General features: G+C 44.8%; 1 protein-coding gene across 13 annotated transcripts in view; it reads left to right on the forward strand.

The window, feature by feature from the left end:
- The window catches only part of baz2ba (bromodomain adjacent to zinc finger domain, 2Ba), a 76,644-nt gene that overhangs the window by 10,146 nt on the left and 43,492 nt on the right, over positions 1-23,006 (forward strand). For 10 of the 13 annotated variants that reach the window (XM_034680332.1, XM_034680333.1, XM_034680337.1 and 7 more), the window contains exon 2: positions 5,717-5,759. The exons of the other annotated variants lie outside the window; for them this stretch is intronic. The gene's annotated coding sequence lies outside the window, so the exon portion shown is untranslated. The remainder of the gene's footprint in view (positions 1-5,716; positions 5,760-23,006) is intronic. 13 annotated transcript variants of the gene reach the window in all.

Here is a 23,006-nt window from a genome sequence, read left to right on the forward strand (position 1 = left end):
TCGTAAACAGTAGCTGCAGGAGGAGCCAGAACACGTCCATGGCAGCAGCACAGATCCAGAGCGCCTTGTAATGACGGCTGCTGTCGTTGCTTAATTCCTCACAGGGACAATAAACAATCGGTTGTACTTGCTGATACTTGATCCCAGATTTTTGGGTCACATCAGAGGCGTTTCCAATCCTGCTATAGGTGTTGGCACGTCTTTATGTGGAATGTAACAGTGGACAGTCCCCACACAACAAGGCCAGACTGACAGCCTCTCTGAACGGGGGATTTATCTCGCCGAGAAAAACAAGAAAAAAGGAAGTGGATTGGCTAATGCAGCAACGGGCTCTCTGCCATTAAGAGAAGTGTTATCATGGCAACACAAAAACATGAGGACATACACAGACACAAAGACAGATGCACACAATCCGGCCTGCTATTTCATATATATTTATATATATACACTGTACCTCTCACAAATGGATTGCACTAATGTTCTGAGCTTTTCGCCAGTCTCAAAGCGCTTTACTTTGTGTTAGTGTGTGTGTGTGTGTGTGTGTGTGTGTGTGTGTGTGTGTGTGTGGTGTAACCCGTTCCCTTGAGATGCCACTTGCTCCATCAAGTCAAGGAAGAAACCATTTAGCGGAATGACAAACACACATACGCACACACACACACACACACACACTGAGCACAGCACCAGGAGGCTGGGAGGGATTTGAATCGCACTAACGTTTCTCACACAAAGTTCTTTATTCCTCCACCCGCTCCTCACTTCGCCCTGAACATACACTTACCCTGGTACAAAGGTACTCGCACACAGATTCCATTTTGTCAGCTTTCAGCCCCAGATCATGTAACAATAAAAGATGCTGCCCTGCAGTTAAACACTGCCAGTAAATCACAGTGCAAAGAAAGCTGGGAGAAGCACTTATTTTTAAGCAGCATGAGAGACCACACTGGGGGGGAAGGGGTTGAGACAGATAGGGTAAGACAGAGAGAGAGAGGAAGAGAGAGCTTCTTTGTGCACTGTGTACTGGCATTGTGTGTGATGAAGAGATGAATCACTGCTATTTAGGGATTGGTTTCCTGCAACTGATTGTGTGACGACTCGGTGGCGGACAGACTGTCAAGACTTGCCTGTTTTGTTCTGGGGGCTTCAGGAAAATGTCTGCGGCCAAGTCTGGCTCGCTCACTCCCACAGGGCCCCGTGTGCCAGAGATCAACTGAGACAACAGAGACAAACACCTCACCAGTGTCGCTCTTCTAACAAGGCATCAAATATTCAAAAGCCAGGGATTTTAGGCCAATCTCAATATGTGTACTTTCAGAGTACACTTGTTTTCTTTGCTCAAATACCAACACCGTTTCTTTTTTTTTTCTGTAGCAAAGAAGGCTCACATGAAACATGCTGTGACCTTTCTTCTTCTTCTTTCTCTTCTTCTCCCTCTCTCTTGTCTAACTCTGGAACAAAAGTCCGACCCCTGTTTTTAACCCGCTTTAGACGCCTCCGAGCTGCTGTTTGATTCCTAAAGTAAAGTCAACATGTGCGTAGCCCAGGAAAGGGGGTAGATTAGAGAAACCAAACAAGGTGATTCAGAGAGACATCAGAACAGTGTGGTTGTTCTGTGCCTGGAGAGTAAAAGCAGGTAATTATAACTTTACACATAGTTCCTGTTTTTACTTTGTTGTTTTCCTTTTAAGTTAATAAGATGGAAATGACTGGTAATAACAGCTTTTATAGAAGAGACATTTGATTGTTACACAAAAATAATAAGTTCGTTCACATAACTTGGGGTGTTCAAGTGTCGTATCACTTCAAACTGCTTTGTTTCACCTTCAAAAACAGGATTATATACTTTCCTTCATTAAAGTCGTTCTCAAGAAAACCATACTTTTGCTTTTGTGACTTTATCCATGCTAGTTTTATTCTATGAAGGCTCTCAAACGGACAGCTTCCATGTAAGCAGACTTACTTTAATTTTTGCCGTGTTTACTGCCGCCGTTTGTAGCGCTAGCTGCGTCTATTTTCTAATCAAACCTGATGTGATTCAGTGTTTCCAGCGTCAGTGTCTGCTAATTTTTGTCTCAGTGCTCTCAGTTGAAAACAATTAATCTTTTAGAACACCGCTGCATCATCAATGTCACTTCCTGATCACCAACCAATCAGAATCTAGAAGGGTGGGACTTCTGATATCAGCTTTGTCAACAACAATGACAGAGATCGGTATGTAGGAGAAAAGTTATCCCTCTCGTTTTTTCAAGGTATCATTTCCAAGTTGGCGCCATAAGGCTGATGTCTGTACCCAGCATGCTTTGCGCTCTGCTTCTCTAAGCGCAATCTTCTGAGTTAAATAATAGGGGTGTAACGATTCTTTTTAACAACGATTCGATTTGTATCATGATTCGTGGTTGACGATATAATTAAAGGACGATATTGGTTCATTTAGAACGATACGATCCGAAACGATTCAGCGACTTGAAATCGATTCAGTAACTTTCTAGTCAAAAATTCAACCAGTGTGACTGTGAAATAAATCCCTTGATACTGGACAGTCCTACATTCCTGTTGTTTCTTGTAAGGGAATCAGGTACAGATTAATTATGGATACTAACAAACAAGTAAACAACAATTAATGGGCCAAGTTTTGGCCTCGTCTCTCACTAAACATGCTGGCGAGGTCTCAGGCTTCTGCAGAGCCGATGTTACCTTGCGCTGCTCAGAGCTGCTGCTAATGCTCGGACACGATTTCTAACAGTGTTTAAAGTTTCTTGTTAAAATGTTGTTGAATGAAAGCAAGTATGAAGCATACAGAGCATTTAAAACAGATGTAACAGTCTCTACTTAGGGAAACAGATTGACTTCAAAACAGGGCTTCAGGAACAGATGGGTGACATCACTAAGGCTACGTCCGTTAATTATACAGGATATGGTGCCGCGGGAATACTTGTAACATAGCAACGGTAAAAGCTGGTGTGAAGCGCTCTGAGTTTGAGGCCTTGGGTGCTCCCAGCGGCAGTGGACACGGCACCCGTGGATTTTGCTAGCCAGTAGTGATGGGCATTTCAAGCCAAAATACTGTTCGATAATCATTGGCATATATTAGACAATTATTCAAATAATCACCCCCCAACACACACACATACACACACACACCTGTCCCATTAACAGCCCGTTTGTGCGGAAGTCATATTAACCAGCAGCAGGACGAGGTGCTGCTCGTAGCGGTCTGTCTTGATCTTCATGTCGGTGTTTCTGTGACGCGGTGTGGCGTGTGTGTTTACATGTTACAGCCATGTTCGGTCTCTGGAAATACGTGTGTAGTAGTGTGAGATTCAGAAATGTAGAAAATCGCTGCGACTGTCTCTAATGTTTTCTTCTTCATCTTTTGCTATTTAATGAAGTTAGCATTCTTCTTCTTCTGTTACTTAATGCGGTTAGCAAACAGCTTTAAGACGCTCTATAGCCTCCGTCTGGCAGGAATACTGTATTACAACCAGGCACCGGTAAAAACGATGAATAACTGTACTTTTAAAATGAGAAAATACTCTTCGATTTTTACAAAGTGAAATGTTGAAAAACATTGCCCATCCTTAGTAGCCAGGCATTAAAACCTGTGACGTCAAACAGCAGAGAGAGTTTGTGTGGATGAGACCAGACTGATGAACGTAGATATTCTTAAAGGTGCCCTGACACGTGCTGTGTTTCTAAAAACCTGAAAGCTTCTCTAAATCTACAAAGAATGATTATTTTCTATTTAATAAAAAGCACTCAAACGTGACTTCAGTGGTGAGTTAAGATGATATTTATAACCACACCAGTTAAAAAAGACGACCACATTTTCAGGTTTGGCAACGGAGAGCCGTTACCTGATTCAAAGCCTGGCAGCGTTTAGGAGCTGGCGTCGAGCCCTCGTATATTTGATGATAGCTGTCTTTTAAAATCTTTAATGTGAAGCTGAAAAACGTTTTAATTGATCAATTAATTTATCAATTTAGTGACAAACAACTTCATGATGACTGACGAACTGTTTTAGGATTTTAGATCAATGAATATCTCATTTAAGGCCAATTTAAAGACTGTTTACTAGTTTACTGATTAACCATTATTTATGATATTTATATTTGAAATCCTGTTAATAATAAAAATAAAGTATACAAACGGAGAAGAGGGACACAGACATTAAGTCTGAGGACATGTTTCATGATATTTGGTCTCATTGATGTTGAACTAAGTAGATCTTACAGTAAAATGAGGTTAATAGACTAACAGCCTGATGATGGCAGACAGCACTGGCTTTCTTATCCAGTGTAATTCAGCTGCCTCGTGGCTGGCAAATCATTTCTGTGCCGAGGCCCGACGAGCAGAGATCCTTTAATCATCCACTAATAGGCCTTTATGAAAAAGCTGAAGATGAATTCAGCCTACCTGGCTCTCTGTTATCATTATCACTGCGATGAGTTATCAAAGTATTTGTGTGTGTGTCTGCAGCCTGTGTGTGTTTGTGTGAGAGTGTAGATAATGAAGGGAACCATTGCAGTTCGATGAGTGTGGGGTTTTTATCAACGCGGCGGTGTTGAGGTGATTTCTGCTCTGTGATAAAATTGAGCTGTAATGACAGATGTGCGTTACATTATGTGTCACAGACTTTGACATGACTGCGGGGCATCTAGAAAGACAAAATCACTTAGGCTCATGAGCGGCAATATACCCCTGTATGTTCTCATTATACCGTGACTCATTCCTGCAAGTGACATTTAAACATGAATTACTAAAAACAGCAAAGAAACAGCCTCTCCTTCGTGTTTGTGCGAACGTAGGAACAATATCGGATCATATTTGTGCCGATGAAGAGTCCCGCAAACTGGATTCTAACATTGCTGTTGACCAGATGGATGTGTTTACTGTCAACAAGACCTTGTTAGATAGCTACCCACACATGCAATAACACTGTTTGTGTGTCTGGAAATGTCTATAAGAGGCCGTCTCTCTGTGTGCCCATGTGCATGTTTGTGAAGAGGCCTGAAGTTACTGTTTTTTTGATACCATCTAATCACGCTGACACAACTTATAACTGCAAGTCGTCCCCGAGAACTCTCCTCCAGAGTTGTGCGTGAGTCAGACTTTTATTTGTGTGTGTAAATTAGCATGAATTCAAGCTGTTTGTTTTCTGTAGCATGTTGCAGGGTGGCGTCTGTTCTAGTGAGCCGTTTAGATTAGGCTCAGGCTGTAAGAGCGCAGGAGGGCCTTAGAGACAATGCATGAGAGATGGGCGTGAGAACGCCGGTAAGGCTTGGTTCTCTGCAAGAACTGTCTTGTGTTTGGGGAAAATATCCTCGCACTCAAAGCTCCAGTGTCTAGATCCATTTCTAACAAACAGGTTTTGCAGGAAAGGGCTCAGGGAGAAAGAGACTTTTTGTGTGTATGAATATGTTTTTGTGTGTGTGTGAAGCCACAGCTGCGTTTCAGATATCACTGTGTTCTTCTTTCTGTTTGATGTGTTTGAAAAATCCTTAAAACTGGGTTTGGTAAATGTAACTTAGATATTCATGTGGCTGTTTTTTTTTTTTATCTGTTTCTCTAAAGGAAAACTTTCAGCATTATCACAACGCTGCATATAAACCAACCGTTTCATTATCATATAAATCAAAGCAGGCAGGGAAACGTATCATTGCTGTGACTCCGAGCTGATATTTATAAGCTGAATCTGTTGTTTCTGCTTCTTCTGCAGGTGTTACAGCAGTTATGTCAAAGAGCTGAAGACATCTCTAACAGTGAGTATGCTACAGAGCATTCACTTCTCTTTCACTCTGCTTTATATTCCTGTGTTACAAAACAGTGGATGCGTGACTTTTTAAAACACATATTGTCACACACTTCTGCTATCACATCTTTTTTTTCTCCTCCTATGGCACGCCAGAACAAACTTGCAGACTCCTCCAGTTTCAGGCCTAATTTGATTTTCATTCATTCAGTGAAAGAGGATGCTTTTTTTTCTCCCCCAATTAAATTTAACAAGAGCCCCTTGAAAAGCAGTTGTTATGATTACATTACAAATTCGGGGTTCATTCAGTGAATCAAGCAATTAATTAGATTTCTCCCATTTTAATCAGAATATTTGTCTGAGACGTAGGCGCCTAATAAACATCCGTTGAGTTTGCTATCTGCTCTGAGCCGGGTGCTGGATGTAAATGGTTGTTAACTGTGCCCTACAGTGCGCTGTGTTTAGTTGTTTATGTGTATCCGCTCCTCTCTCCGTCCCTCTCTCTTTCTTTCTCTCTGTTCTCTCACTCCGTCTCTGTGTGAGAGCTCGCTGTGCTCAGGGGCGCGGCTGCGTCCTCAAGGCTTCACTTCACACACACCAAGGTGGCAGTTTGTTGTTGCACACACAGACAATGACTTGCACTTTTCCCTCTTGCCTGACTTGATGGCCTTGTGCCTGCGAGTGTGTGTGTGTGTGTGTGTCACCAGATCAGATGGGATCTTTTATGGAAGGTTTTAACTGAAATACCTGTTCTGTCTGTGTGTGCGAGCGAGTCCTCAGACCTGATTCTATCTGGGTGGAAGCGTCACTGCTTCATCTCCGGCTGTGAATGATACATCACATCCCCCGCAGGTTGGAGCGAGCTGCTTGTATCATTTGTGATAAGTATTGATGAGTCCTCTCTTGGGGAATCAATTTCTGGTGAGGGGGTGTAGCCTTGTAGATCACCCCCCCCCAACCTCACCCCTCCGCCCCCCTCTCTCTATCTCCCTTCATGGCTGTTTCTGACTGGTGTGTTGGCTGCCTGACTCTTCCTGCAGCCCCACAGAGAGCACGCTCAGCAGAGCACAGGGAAAGATGGAGCTCATCCAAACAGCTATGGTGTAATTAGCTGACATTTGTTGCTTGGAAGACAAGAGAAGGAAAAAGGAAAGAGCTGCTCAACTCAAACACCCAGAGGAATATGCAAATGTTGAGAAAATGAAAGAAAGACAGAGAAATGTGTCTAATGGCACGGAGATATAATTATATTACATTCACTTATGTTTGGTGTGTGTGTCTGTCTGTCAGAGAGAGTGTGTGTGTGTGTGTGTGTATGAACCCACTGAACTTTGTGTGAGCTGTTTTTGTGACTGAACTATAAACTCCAGGTCTCTATGAGGACTGGATCAGGATCACCAGAGGATCCTGGCTCTGCTGTTTAGCTCTCTTGTTTTGTGGAGCATGTCCTAAGGTGTTCAGCTGCTCGTACCCACATGAATCAGCCATCCACAACAGAGCCGATTCTCCGGTTCCAGGAAGGTTGTGCTTGTGCGTGTGTGTGTGTCCGTGTTCACAAGTGTGCTTTTTTGAGCGAGCGCGCTGAATGCATGTCGACTCTCTGTGCTTAAGCCAAGGTGCTGCGTGAAAGAGCAGCAATGCTTACGCAGCCCCATCTGCTTGATCCCAGCTTGAAATGCAATGCCTTTTAATGACAAAATACTGAGTGACTGGGAGATGTTCAGAAAAGTGTGTGTGTGTGTATGTGTGTGTGTGTGTGAGTGAGTGAGTGAGAGAGAGAGAGAGTGGGGTGTGTGTTGTGTGAGTGTGAAATAGAGAGGAATAAAGGGAGAGGGAGAAGGAGAGAGAAAAACATCTCGAAGGTCAGGAGCAGCGGGCGGCCGTAGGGGAGAGACACGTGAGACAGAGATAGTCTTGCGTCAGCCCCACAGCAGTCCGCTCTTTATGTGTGTGGAAGTGTGTGTGTGTGTGTGTGTGTGTGTGTGTGTGTGTGTGTGTGTACGTGTGTGTCCTGTGGGGCCAGCATTTCCATCCGCATCCCACCGTGTGTTACAACGGAGCAGCATGCCAGTGTTTCTATTCCGAGTGTCTCGTTCTGCAAGACTAGAGAGATAGATAGATGGACGAACGGCTGGACAGACAGACAGACAGACAGACAGACAGACAGACAGACAGACAGACAGACAGACAGACAGACAGACAGACAGACAGATGGATGTTGCAGCAGTCAGTCTTTGGCCCTTGGATAATTCTTCACATGGCTCCTGTGACAGTGGAAGGGGAAATTACACCTCGTAGCCTGAGGGGAAGGAATTTGTGCGTCTCGCAGCCTGTCACAAAACCTTGAGTAGGGTTTCATCAATCCCAGCAACTACTATCATTTTTCAGCTCTTATTCATGAGCCCTCTTTTGTTTCTCCCTCTCTCTCCCAGTGCCCTTTAAACTGGTGCTCTGTTAGATTGGGGAAGTGTTAGAGATAACGCCTAAACATTTAGTACTTTGTACTTGCCTCGGAGCTAAGATTGTTAGAGAAAGCTGCCGGGAGATTGTCCTCGGGATAGAGCGCTGTGTGGATTCAGCAGACACACTCCAGCATTAGCTTGGGCTTACCGTCCTCGTCTCTCTCTCTCTCTCTCTCTCTCTCTCTGTCTCTCTCTCTTTCTCTCTCCTGCTCTCTCTCTGCACACTCAGGAGGAAAACACTGACCGTTCCCCTTCCTGACTCCCTGGGCCCTTGTGGTCTCAGCACGGTTCAGTCCTCCTCCCGCTTGCAGAACAGCCTCCTTGTCCCAATGAAGGGGCTTCAAGCGTGGGGGTGAAGCTGCTCTTTTACAGACCCTTGTGCCATGAATCACTGCTCGCACCCAGGGAGCCTCAGTCCACTCGGGGGCTGCCTGCCCCACGATAATGTGCGTGGTCATGAGGGGGCCATTTTGAAAGGAGGGTCAGACAAAACAAGAGCTAAAGAACCCAAGCTGTGAGCTTTCCCATACAGGCCAACAAAGGGAGAGGTCTCTGTGTGTGTGTGTGTGTGTGTGTGTGTGTGTGTGTGTGTGTGTGTGTGTGTGTGTGTGTGTGTGTGTGTGTGTGTGTGTGTGTGTGTGTGTCTCAGTGTGTGTTTGGAGATGTTGCACACACAGAGTTTTGGGTGTCCTGATGAAACATAATTGCATGTCAGTGATTTCAGAAACATTAGGAGGAGCTTTTAAAGTCTCTACATCACAAACAGGATTGCAATCTGAGCTCCTTGGACTTGGCCCTAATGCCTATTTAGATGTTAGGTTTGAAAACAAGAGATAATGCAGCCTCAGACTTCCCTCGGCCTTACTTAACAACCTGCAGATCACAGCGAGCTCTGAGAGAGAGGTCTGTGAGGAAAGACAGAGACCGGTTACCCTGAGGACTCTGAACCTGCAGGATCTGTTGATGCGCTCAGTCAGATGACGGGTTGCTTTAAGGGTTAAAAACCGATCATCTGTTTGCATTTAATATTTGCTCTTATAGAAGTTTTATCTGTCGTGTAAACTCAACACATAGATTAACTTCCTTTAATTATCTAAACTATCAAACGTGTGTGTTCATATTATAAAGACTCAATCAGAAGGCTTCTATTGTTTCACGCAGGTTTTGCATGCATGTAAGTGTTGCAGGGTTTCTCTTTTATAGGGATAATTAAGCTGACCACACACACACACACACACACACACACACACACACACACACACACACACACACGCGCACACACACACACAAACACACACACACACACAAACACACACACACGCACCCACACACACGCTGCCAGCTGTTGCCCTATGAGAGCCTCTGGGTTTATTGGGTCTATCTGCTGCGTTTATGACCCAACCACCTCTCCTCTCTGTCTCTAGCAGGGCCTCTCGTCTCGTCCTCCTCAGATCTCCTCCTCCTCCTTCTCCTCCACCTCCTCCTCCTCCTCCTCCTCCTCCTCCTCCTCCTCCTCCTCCTCCTCCTCTTCTCTTCAAACGCCCTCCAAGAAACACACAGTGAGCTGTGGTTGTCTGACTACAATGCTCGCCTGTTGCTGGGAACGGCTCTGTCCCTCCTGGGTCTGTCAGCCAGGCCAGGTTGTAACCTGGATACAGCTGCAGTCCAGAGGAGCCATTAGCAGTGCCAGGAGGCCCCCCGCTCCCAGCGAGGGCTCATTACTGTATTTGTGCAGTCGCACTTCTCCTACGAAACACAGCGGTGTGCCTGGTGAAACTAGCCAGGACACCGAGCCTCGGGGAAACCATTACAGCTCCATTTAGAGTTCTGAGAGAGAGAGGGAGAGAGAGAGAGGGAGAGAGAGAGAGAGAGAGAGAGAGAGAGAGCAGGGCTTCATAGAAAGAGGAGAAGGAATACTAAGAATGATATTAATCATTAAACACATTCAGTTCCCTGTACTTAACCGTGTGAGAGTGAGGATCTGTGTTTATTGGATTTATCTGCTCTTTGTGCAGTTTGTCTCCATGTGTGTGTGTGTGTTTACGTGTGTGTGTGTGTGTGTTTATGTGTGTGTGTGTGCTCTCTGAGGCCCCGTTCAGCTGTCTGGTCTGGTGTGCAGATGGCCAAGTTGGGGCCTGCTGAATGAGATACCCTTTTTCTTTCCTCTGTCTCTCTCTATCTGCGCTTCTTCCCTTTCCTTCCCTTTGCCTTTCTTCTTCTCCTCTCCTTGCATCCTCCCCTCTGCGGCCCTTTTCTGCCGGGTTTCATTTACCGGCTACCTCCCTGGCTGCCTCCTCTCTTTCATCGCTGCATCTGCTGAGGGCCATCTTGGGCAGAGGAGAGTTTTCCAGCGCTCTATTTTCCTCTCCCTCGTTCTTTATGCGCCTCTCAGGGCTCAGAGCGGCGAGGAGACGCGGTGGCTTTGGAATGAAATGTCTCTTAACCGAGCCGCGTGCCCCGGAGCTACGGTAATTGCAGGTGAAATTCAGCTTCCTCTTTAAAATGCCATCTCTCATTTCCAGTTACCGGCCCCCTTCGTATCTCTCTCTCACTCTCTTTCTTACCCCCTCCCCTCTCGCCTCTCTCTCTCTCTCTCCCTCTCTCCCCCTCTGGCTGTCTTTCAGAGGCGTGTGAATCCCTCAGCCCCTGTCGCGTCTCTCTGCCCCAACAGACACTCCCACAATGCACAGCGCTGATGGTTGCACAGTGATATCAGCCATGCAGAGGAGAGGGAGGGCCGCTGCCTAGAAACACACACACACACACACACACACACACACACACACACACACCCATTAATGTGTGTGTGTGTGTTTGTGTGTTAGAGAGAGAGTGTGCAAAGATAGTATGTCAGGAACTGAAAGTGTGTGTTGGTGAGACAATGAGCACCTACTTCTGTGCTTATGCCAGAGGACAAGGAATGTGTTGATGTGTGTTTAAGTGTGTGTGTTTGAAAGTGTGTGTGTGTGCTTGCGTAGCGTCAGCAAGGCGTGAGCCGTGTAGAGGTGACATCAAGGTGAACACGGCGTGCGGAATGCTCTGCCGACTCGGGAGGCAGCAAATGGCTCTGTGGCAGATGGAGTCTTTGTCAGGGAAGAAAAATGGCAGCTCAAGAGCGTCAGAGAGACCCCCCCCTCACACACACACACACACACACACACACACACACACACACACACACACACACACACACACACACACACACACTTTCTGTCTTACTCTACCTCTGACTTTTTTTTCCTTCACAAGTGGTCACACATGCATAGATGTAACACACACACACACACACACTCATAAATCCAAAGACAAATGCACAAACACATATGGACACACATACATCTCCCCCTCCTCTCCTCCCCCCCCTCCTCCCCTCCTTAGTGAGCTGGGCTGGCGGGCGGTGACCTTCCCCTGCTCGGAGGGTTCCCTGGCTGTTTGATCAATTATCCCTCTCCCATTGTTTACCAGGAAGCAGGAGTAGAGAGAGGAGAGTAGAGGAGAGAGAAGGCTCAAAATGGCCACTGTCAGGTGGAGGGATCCATTTCCCTGCCAGCGAGGGGGTGGGGGTTAGAGGGAGGGAGAGAGAGAGACAGAGAGGGAGAGAAAAGAGAGACCAGAGCTGTGAAGCATGCTTAGAGGGAAGGGAGGAGCGTCGCTCCCTAGCAGCTGGGATGATATGACATTATAGAGAAGGTGCAGCTCTGACAGAGGTTCGTAAAGCTGAACATCATCAGATTCACATCAACAAACTTTCAACAATCAAACATTCGATTCCGATCCAGACTGAGTTTATATTTCCTGCTCTGGAGTCTGAACTCCTGAGTGTGCTGTCATGTCTGTGCAATGCTGCATAAACACACGTGCACGCATGCATAATGCCACAGGACTGCAGGTACACCTCCTATTTTTAGCGAGGTGAGGGAGGGGGGTACGTACTCTAAAGGTCAGGTGGCACGCAGAAAAAAAGGAGTGGGAACAAATGATGCACTAAGCGAATGACACTCTGAGGTCCTGCTTTAATATGTATGTATCGCAGGTTGATGGCTGATTTCATTAGCGCCTCTCATTGTTATGCATAGATTGTCCTCCTGCAGCAAAATGAATATTGCATTCACACGCGCGTGCACACACACACACACACACACACACACACACACACACACACACACACACACACACACACACACTCACTCACTCACACACACACAAAACAAACGGCGTTTTCCAGGGAATACTGTATGTTTGGATCTTGCAGGGGGCTTGAAGAAAAGGTTGATGTTTCCACAGGCTGTTATCTGTGTCGGCTATAATTAAAACAATTTACAGCGCTGTCATTTCAACACAGGTTTTTGGCGCTGCTGTGAACAATCGGTGTCAGGTAGTCTCTGTGATTATTTAGAGCCGCTTCAACGTTTTACACTGAATTATTTCCAAAATGGCAAAGAGAGGGCTATCTCTGTTTAAACAACCCGAGCAGAATAAGTCATGTCGTGTCTGAGGGTTCAGATTACGTCATTTCAGTTTACCTAATTCTTTGTGGTGGTGTGTGTGTGTGTGTATGTGTGTGTGTACGTGTGTGTGTGTGAGAGAGACACAGAGGAACATGTTGAGAGCCACTCTTCACTCTTGTGTGTGTTTACTGGACTTTACGTTCCTCCTCACAGAGAAGAATACATTCGGCATGTGTGTGAAAATGCCTGAGCGCCTCGTCCTAATCCTCCTCCATGACTGTGTTGCAGCAGGAATTCCAGTCCTTAGCGGGACATGAACAAATGTTCTGTAGGAGATATTAATAGCTGTTGTGGGCGGAAAAGGAAAAAAGAAAAGCTTCTGCATTTTTCCATATGTTTAGTAAGGAAACAGTCCAGATGGATTATCTCTTGGTCTCGAGCTTTCTCTCAAACAGCTCCATTCCAAGTGGTGTTTCAGTTGCCAGACACACACACACTCACACATTCACACACTCACACACACACACTCACACACACACACTCCTCCCGTCTGAAGTACAACAGGCTATTACTGATTAACATGTCTAAACTCAGCCGGTTCAAAAAGCCGCTCTAATTCCTTTTCCATCTCTCTGTGGTATGAATCATGGCTGACGTGACAGTCTTTCTTCCCAGCATACCTCTCGTTCCTCGCGCTCTCAGAGATATGTTTGTCGCCTTTCTATTTGTTGCCTGAGAAACCATGTTGGCTTGTCTTCTCACATTTCACACTTGGTTTCATCCCCTTAACCCCTAATGCTCAGCCTGGACGGGCTGCCTGACCTCTTGAGTCATGGATGTTAGACTCATCGGCATCACAAGGGCCGGAGTCGGGCTTCATCCTGCCCACTGACTGTGAGCGTGGCCGGGAGAGAGGAGGTCTCTCAACAATCAAAGATAACGAGGAGGAACACACTCGTTTGTAAAGTTTCTCAGATTTCATCTTTGATTCCTCTGAGGAGGAGTAAAGATTTAAGACCTACACATTCACTCTTAGCCTTGTGCCTTTAAATCAGGAAGACAAAGCAAAACACCCACGTTCACTCCTCTTCTCCTGAGCTGGCACACACTCATACACTCTCACACACACACACACACACACACACACACACACACACACACACACACACACACACACACACACACACACACACACATCATGGTGTGACAGGACGTCATATTTGTGGTAGTTTCACAGCAGGCTGGCATTCCAGGACAGCAAAGAAGAGATAATGTCAGTGCACTGCTGGTTAAGACACAGTTTTATCCTGTTTCTGGTCCGCAAAGCGTGAAGGGTGTCTGTTTATGACACACACACACTCATGCCACACATGCAAAACATGCCCCCCCCCCCCACACACACACACACACACACACACACACACACACAGAGCACTTTGCCTTTCCCAGCCTGTTAGACGACAAAGGCTAAAAAAAAACCACAAGTGACAAAAGATGCCCGTAGACACGGCTGCCAGTGGAGACAAAGCTGCACTCTTCTGCGGCTGAGTTTTCTTTTTTATGACACATGGTTTCTGGAAACCAGGAAGTGTGCCACACTGACTGACAGGATGTAGGATGATGTTGTTTTGGTGCTTGAATTAAGCTTTTAGAGGTCACAATGCCCTGAAATAGCTTCTTTGTGTGTTTTATTGTGCAACACATCAGCTGAAAGGGCAGGCTGTTTGAGGGTTGTTGATTCTTCATAACGCTGTGCGGCTATATTTAAATGAAGAAATCATGAAATTCACCTAGTCAGCAGCGGAAAAAAAAAAAAGAGCTTCCTCTCCAAACCGCCCACACTGCTTTCTGCCTTGTTGCGACTTGTTTGTCTGTCGTCGGAGGATTTCTGCTTCTTCCAGAACAATTGCTGTAAGGAGCCCTGAGCTGCAGAGGACGGGAGCCGGTCTCACAGCAACACCACTTAAAAACACCGAAATAAGAGCGGGGGGAACTTAAAAATGCTCTCTCCTGCACCGCAGCGTCGCCACTCTCTGTATGCACGTCAGGTGCCTGCATGCTATTGTTACTTTCATCACTGGTGTGTGTTGTCATGTGCAGCTGTTTGCTCTCCAGTTAGTGTAGTGTGCAGTGAGTTAGTGGAGTTACAGCAGTGTGGAGCTCCTCTCTCTGATTTATTCTTAACATCTGTCTTTGGCAGGTGTGTGGAACCACAAGGTCCTCTCTCTATGCCTGTGATGTAGCTATCATTGCGGGCAGTGTGTGTGTGTGTGTGTGTGTGTGTGTGTGTGTGTGTGTGTGTGTGTGTGTGTGTGAATATATATGTGTGTGTGTGTGTGCATTTGTGCAAAACAACAGAGAGGGGCCTTCCTCCACCCCCTCCTTAGGATGAGTCATATTTGAGCCCTGTGTAATCCAAGCCTGTGTTTCATGTGTGTGAACAGACAGACCCTGAGCAGTGGTCTTGGTTCTGCCTCCCTCTGGGGCGGTGAGTGGGTGAGACACGGCGATCAACAACAGGCCCGGGCAGCTTCAGTTTCAGCCTCAGCACACAGGGAACCAGCTCGTCATGACACACACACACACACACACACACACACACACACACACACACACACACACACACACACACACACACACACACACACACACACACACATTAAACACACGCATGCATCCACAGTGTTTGTTGTTGTCCTCTCGTAGCTCCTCCTGAAATAATATCAGGTAACAAAGAGGAGGCGAGCTCTCTGATTGGTCGAACAATCAGGAAGTGTTTGGATACAGAGGATACAGTTTCACATGAAAAGATAGTGTGACAGTCAGACTAACACAGGTAACATTGTTGGTGTGTGTGCGGGTATGGGTGTGTAGGTGTGTGTACCCACCTGTGGGTGTGTGAGTGCAGTGCAGTAATGTGGAGGTTGGGTTTGACACAGTCAACAATGGAGTCTCAAATATTGTGACTCTCTTTGGGAATCTCACGGGGTGAGTGTGGTGACAGGAAATGAGGCCGTTTCACAGGAAAAAGAAGGAGCTCTATTTCTGAGGCTACTCCGCTCAGCGAGTCAAAGCTCCCCATCGCTGCTGTGACAAACTCTTTTGAAGGCACAGCTGGACTTTTAAAAGGGTCTTCTACATTTGCCCCCAGGGGGGAGAATAAGAGTCCGTGTGGAGGAGCAGAAAGGTGATCCGGGCAGAATGGTGGAGTGAAGCTGTTTCCCATTATAGCCCTCATTTATGATCTTTTCATTCAGTGTGTAAGAGCAGAGAGTCACACTTTATCAGACGCTCGACCGCACTGAATAAAAACCTTTCTCATCCCGTCACAGAGCACGGCTGAAATCTAAATCTCCACTCAGACGTGACTGAAGTGTTTCCTTAGACATCCTCTGCCTCTTGTTTTTTGATTGAGACCATAACGTAGAAGGCGCACAGGAACACGAGGACCGGACGATGACAGGTTCACTGTGCAAATATCATTCAGTGAATCTTTCGGGACAGCTTCTCTCCTCCGGAGCAGCTTTGAATCAGACGACACCAGAGCTGAAACAAAGAAGGGAAGAACAAACCGTGTGAAAGCAGCATTATGCACGCCTCCAGGCAATCTGTGGTGACCACAATGACACACAGCTCCGGTCTCCATCTTTGATTCAGTGTAAAGCCAAACACTTGGCTTTAAAAGGTCCTTTACTTCTGTCATCTTATAACACTTTAAAATTTTAGTCATCATCTTTGAACCTCAGCGAGCAGGAGGCGTGTTTCCATTCAGCTCACTTCAAATCTCTAATTTAGTTTCCTGACTCTTCCCTTCCTGCTCTGGCATGTGTGTGTGTGTGTGTGTCTGTTTGTGTGTTGCATTAAAAACACACATTAACAATTCTCCACACGCCTCTCGTCGACTCCGTCAAAGTGAAAAAAGGTTCTTAAATATTTTTTTAAACAAGCGCACGGATCATTGGAGCTTAAACTGATTAATACTGGTCTATTTATCAGCTCTGGAGTACGCTGAATTGACATTTTGTTCCAATTTATTATCTAAACATTTGGAAACACGTTCAGTTGGCTCTCTGCTCGGGATACACGCTTGCCAGCTGTAAGCATTTTGGCAAGTTGCTCAGTGATTGCACCAAATGTCTTCCAACTTCTTTCAAAAGCAGAAACTCTGATCTCTCTGCAGCGTTTACTCACAAACACTCACAAACACAGACAGACGAGCGAGGACAACAGGATTTATTTAACACTGGTGTGGGCAGATATATTCATATACTTTATTATTTTACTTTAATCATTCATTTATTCTTATCTAGTTTAAGATAAATAAAGGATAAGTTCCATGCCTTATGTGTTATTATTATATTTCAGTACTGACTGTGAAAGGTTGGTAGTTTGCATCAGGTGACGTGTTTATAGCTGGACAGGTAGGACAGGAGGGACGGACACACAGGAAGGTGAATGTTTTTAATAAGTGAGAGCACGAAACCTCTACTTATTGTTTGTTTAATAAAATATCATGAAGCTGTTTTTTTTCTGGACATTAAAATCTTTGGATCCTGTTTGATCCTCTCTCGACGGACGGTTTGATTCTCAGTTTATTTTTTTGTAAATTTAAAGTCAAATAGCTGCTACACCCTCACAGACGATCATGCTTCAAAACTTCATCATCATGTTGTAAATCAGATGAAGACACTTTGAAGCCGTTGTTACAGAGCATTTAATTCCTGCAGACTCCAAACATCATGTCACTGAAATCTGTGTCTCAGTAAGCTCACGATGAATGAAGTTCAGACGTACCAGTCAAAAGTTTGAACACACCTTCTCATTCAATGGTTTTTATTAAGTTTAATTATTTTCAACATTGTAGTTTAATACTGAAGACATCAAAACTATGATATAATCTGGTTTGGCCATAATCTGGATTACAACAGTAGTCAAATAGGGCTATCCATTGTGTGCTAACCCTACCTCTGAACAACACAACTGATGGTCTCAAACACATTAAGAAGGCAAGTCATTCTACAAATGAACTCTTGACAAGGCTCATGATAATTAGAAACCATTCCAGGAGACCACTTCATGAAGCGGACTGAGAGAATACCAAGAGTGGTCAAAGCTGTCATGAAGGAAAAAGGGGGCTACTTTACAGAATCTGAAATATAAAACATACTCTGCTTTGTTTAACACTTTTTTGTGAATTAAATGATCCCATATATGTTCTTTCTTAGTTTTGATGTCTTCAGTATTAATCTACAGTGTTTCAAATAATCAAAATAAATACAAACCCTTGAATGAGAAGGTGTGTCCAAACTTTTGACTGGTAGTTTAGTTTAAACCAAATGCACACAAAACAGGCCGCTCCTGAGTTTATGGTGACACACGTGGACTTGGATCATTTATAAACAGGCTGGTTAATAATAAACAGACTGAGTAACTCTCAGCCGCTGATCAGAGTTTAAATGGCTTCAGATGACTGTTTATGTTGTGACCATAAATTCCACCTGATCAGGTCTCTCTCTCACGCTGCACGGTTACTATCAGACTTAATTATGATGCTGTTTAAGACTCTCCATTCTCAGAGCAGATGTGTTAAAGTCTGGAAAAGTGTCTTCTTAAGAAAGATGATATAAAGTTTACAGTCCAGACTTTGAGTTCTAAACTCATAGGAAGATCATTGATGCTCTTGATAATAAACATCAGACTGTAAAACATGCTGTTCTAAAGTCCCGTCCTGAACATGATCAGAGTCACCTGAAGACAGTAAAAGATGCTCGTCCTCCTCTCGCCTCATCATTAGTTGTTATCTCTTCGTCTTGGTCCAACCTAACTGACTCAGACAAACAGCAGTTAAACTAATCACACGGGATCATTCCTCCGGCCCTTGCAGCTGCGTTGGTCAATGTTTAAACGTGCGGCTCGATGTGGACTCGATGAAAACCTTACAACCACTTACCCGACACATCAACATGTAGACGCTTGCCAGGACCGCTGTGAGTCTGAGCGGACGGAGTCAGCTGAATACGTGCGGTTGTTTTTGTCACACATGAGCTCAGAGTTTTGAGGAGTAAACCTCAGACGTGTAACAGCAAGTTAAAAAACAAAAAGTGACGCGACCTAGGGAAGGTTTTCTCTCCGGTCTTCCTCCCTTCTTTCTGTCTGGAGCGGTGGAGCGGAAGTGAAGGCCGGGCTTTATTTGTCTTGAGTTGTGCTCTCAGTTCATCAGTACGGGTTGAACAGATTCAGGAACTGTCACAGTTAGTTTACGCAGTCTAAGCTCAAATATTTCATTATTAAGCCTACGCAGACGACTCTTCTTCCTCTCATGTGAGATTTGGCTTCATTCTGACTTTCTTCTGTAACATTGATGTAAATAAGTGTCTGATATTGCAGCTTATGTGTGTGTGTGTGTGCGTGGGCATGGTGTGTGTCTGTTTTTCTAACAGTACAAAGATGTCCCAAGGGTTTTTCCCCCCTTTTCTCATTACAAATGCTAATGTCACATTAATGAAATCGGCTTAGTTTAAGGTTTATAGCGTAGCCTACACTCAGAGATTTGGCCTTGACACTTCCCACATATTTCAAGTTGAATCACATTTTCTCCTGTGGGCATACTATTCTGAGATGCTCTCAAACGTGCTGGCCCTGAGTGAATCTTTGGGGGGAAAACTTTAGAACACGGTTGCCAAGCTCTGTCATCGTTGTAAATTGTCCGACAACAAGCTGCCGGCCGCCCCTGCTCCGCTCTGAGCCGACTGTGAGGTTAGCTGCGGCAGTAATGGCCTCAGTGAGGGCTGGGCTAATCTAAACATTGTGTTAATGTGCTAGCAGCGGTTTGTAGAGTCACTAGCTGTTAATCATTGCTCAACAGAGAGGTTGTCTGGCACAACAACATGCCTGAGAGTTAATCATGGTTATAGATCTCTGCTTTTTATGCAGAGGACATATTTAACAGCTGGGTTTCTAATCATTAGGCCTGTACAGTGAGCACGTAACATCAACATCAGCAAGGGTCGAATACAGAGGCAGGAAAACAACTGTTACATTTCAACATGCAGGAGAATCTTATTCATAAAAACCAAAGTTCAAACTCTTTCAGAAAAACATCAATTTAAAGATTCATTTCTTAGTTATCTGACTCTCCTGCTTTTACACCCTTTAACCATAAATATGAGTCATACCTCTCACTCCACTGAAAAAAGGAAGCAGTCACTAACCTCTCACTGCTTCTCCTCCTCGCCTCACTTTGCCTTTATTTTAATCCCGACGACATTTAAAGCTTAAACAGATAGCGCGAGGAAGAGATTGTTCTTTGTAATTAAAAGCCAATTTTGTAAAATTGATTAGATTATGCTAATCAGGGGGAGATAATATCTTAAAAAGCAGTGTGTGAGGAAGGCAGATAGAGGGAGTGTGAAGAGTGGAGAGGAGTGACAGTCCAGCCGCCATTACAAGCTGCTGATTTCTGCAGAGTGCTTCATAAAATGTCAGAGCGCTTCTCCCTGAGCAAGACACTGAAAAATGGCAGCGCTGTGATGTGCTGGTACCTCACCTGCTGCACTGTGCGCGCGTGTGTGAGTGTGTGTGTGTGTGAGAGAGAGAGAGAGAGGGAGGGAGGGAGGAAGGGAGGGAGAGTATCAGTGCGTGTGCGATTGTGCAAGTGTGTGCTTGCCTGTGTGTGCATGCCTGTGTGTGTGTGTTTTTACATCTGTGTGTGTGTGTGTCCACGCTGGCCTCCCTCCCATGTTGCAGTGAAGCAGAACAGAGTGGCTGACTGCCCGCTGCTTCGCCTCCCTCTCTGTCAATACAACACTCTCCTCTCTCGCAGCCCGTCATTTTCACATGTTTAACATTAAGTGAAGCAGCCGTTTGAGCCGAGCGACGCCACTGATTGACATATTGAGTTTAATGCTGCTGGATTCTTCTCTCATCAGAGCTCATGTTGCCAGATTGTCATTCTGAAAAAACAGTTCGATAGCTCTGAGTCCGTCGTCAGATTTTGCAGGATTGTAAACACCTCACATGTTTTCTGTTCGCCACCTGATGTTCCTCGCATTGTTTACCTTTGTTTACCTTTGTTTACCATGATGTCTGTTTGTGTTAAGCACAGAGCCAGGGTGCTTTCATGAAGCTGTTAGAATGTGCAGGTGGTATTAATGCTTAACAGAAGCATAAAGAGGAGAAAAGAGGAGGAAGGGTCAGAGCAGAGAGAGAGAGAGGAGAGGAGAGGCCGGGCAGGTAAAAAGGTGAGCCGTCTTTACGAACATGAATCACTTAATGAGCTTCCTGTTTTAAAAAAGCCTTCATGGGATTCTTTGAGGAGTCACGTCAGGTGTTTTGTACCATGAGAGAGATTATACATCTTTATCTGATCTACTGTGTGTGCAGAGTTATGTTTTAGAGTTCACTGTGACCTTCAGGGGAATAATGAGATCAAGTGTTAGAGGAGAAATCACAACAGATTATTAGAAATTAAACAACAGATTGATAAATTATATGGCTGTACATGCAGCAATAACATGATATCATCAGATTATTTAAAAGTTATCCTCCTTAAAGTTTGAAGAAAAATACTCTCTGTGTGTTTACCATTCCTAGATGTGTCACAGATACGAATAAAACTCAGGATCAGTTAGATTGTTCGTCTCTTGTAATTTTTGAAGCTGTTGTTTTGATGCATTTATGATCCGGGGAGTTTGAACCTGCAGGGCGGCCATGATGAAATGTCTTTAAACTGAGTTATTATTGTTCCCGACAGGAGCACGTTAAATTCTGTCCAACATCTTGTGCACGCTCTTGAGTTCAGCTAAGCCGTCCGTCAGACCTCTGATCTTGATTCAGTCTCAGTTGTAGAAATCATCCAGTCTCTCCTCCTCCAGAGGAAAGTTTCTGTTGAACTTCTTGTTTCTTCTCGTGGAGGAGGACAGACAGACGGACAGACGGCGCTCGTATGAGAGCTGAGGCTCGCCGCTCTCTGGCGATCCCATTGTTCTGTCACTGTCAGTTTGTTTTGCTATTTGACATGCATGTCATTTGCATTATGAATATCTGGAGTACTTGGAGTACAGTGCTTACACCCCCCCTACACACACACACACACACACACACACACATGCTCCCTCCCTCCTTTTCTCCTCTCCTTCTTTCCTTGATTCTCCCTGATAACTGATGCTATTTCCTGTTTTGGCGTTTCATGTATTTTTGTATTTCCTGCATTTATTTAGATATGTTGCGTTTGCAAAGTGAGACAGGAAATCACACTCCACATTAAAACTCAGTTTAAACCAGAAATTATTTTTAATATGACGACTGTAAACAAACCTCAAGATGTCCAACCCCCCTCTCCGTATTCATCATTAAGAATAATCCAAACATTATACACCTTAATAAACTAAAAACACCAAGTGAAGTCTGCACGTTTGTTTTCATGCACACAGCACTAAAGGATCATTCTGCATATTAATGAAGTCAGATTATTTTTAGATAATGTACATTTCCTGTCATACTCTTAAATATTTAATGAACTGCTGTAATAATTGTTTAATAGAAGATCAGTTAGCGATCACAGGTGTTTCTCCCTGCCCTGCATCACGTCTCTTTCCCCAGATTTAAATCTTGAGAATATTAAACGTTAGAGAGGATTATTCCAGCTGTGCCAGTGAAAGTAATGATATATAATTAAAAATGCATCCTCAGTTGATTTTTCTGGTGCTACTTTGTGCTTCGTCAGCAGAAGTCTCTTTAAATACTGGAGGATTTCAGCTCCTGTGTTTTAATAAGTTGGGTGTATATTTTGTGAAGGAGCTGTGCGCTTCATATCTACGCTCGATGTTTAAGGCCTCGGGGTAATATTTCTGCAAATCATCACTTTGGCTCTTTGTATCGAGTTACAATGAAACACTGTTGTGAAAATTGGACTACGGCAAATGTAAAATACTGGAGTCTGTAATCTAATTAACCTTAACAGGCCTTGGTTTACCACCCAGCTTGCTTCCGATGCATGTGGTGTTTGTGTGCGAGTGTGTGAGTGTGCATGAATTAATGTGTTATTCTCCGAAGCATGGAGACGGTGTTATTCCGTGCTTCCCAACTGCTCCAAAGTCATTATGGACTCTTGTAGACACATGCAGCCGGTGGTGAGCAGATCCGGTTCAGTCTGTAGAAAAACTGTAATGAGCAGTGAGACTGGCAGATGAGTGTGAGTGGCTAGCAGAGGGAGAAGGGCAGATTCATCAGGGATGATTGCCTGATGCACACTTCTGCTTTTTTGATGTGAAGACCCTGCTAGGTTACCATGGGGAGAATAATTAGCTTTGGCTGGATGCAGATGCGAATGAGCGGAAGAGATGGGAA

This window comes from Notolabrus celidotus, chromosome 3 (genome assembly GCF_009762535.1).
Source record: "Notolabrus celidotus isolate fNotCel1 chromosome 3, fNotCel1.pri, whole genome shotgun sequence".
Classification (NCBI taxonomy): Eukaryota; Metazoa; Chordata; class Actinopteri; order Labriformes; family Labridae; genus Notolabrus; species Notolabrus celidotus.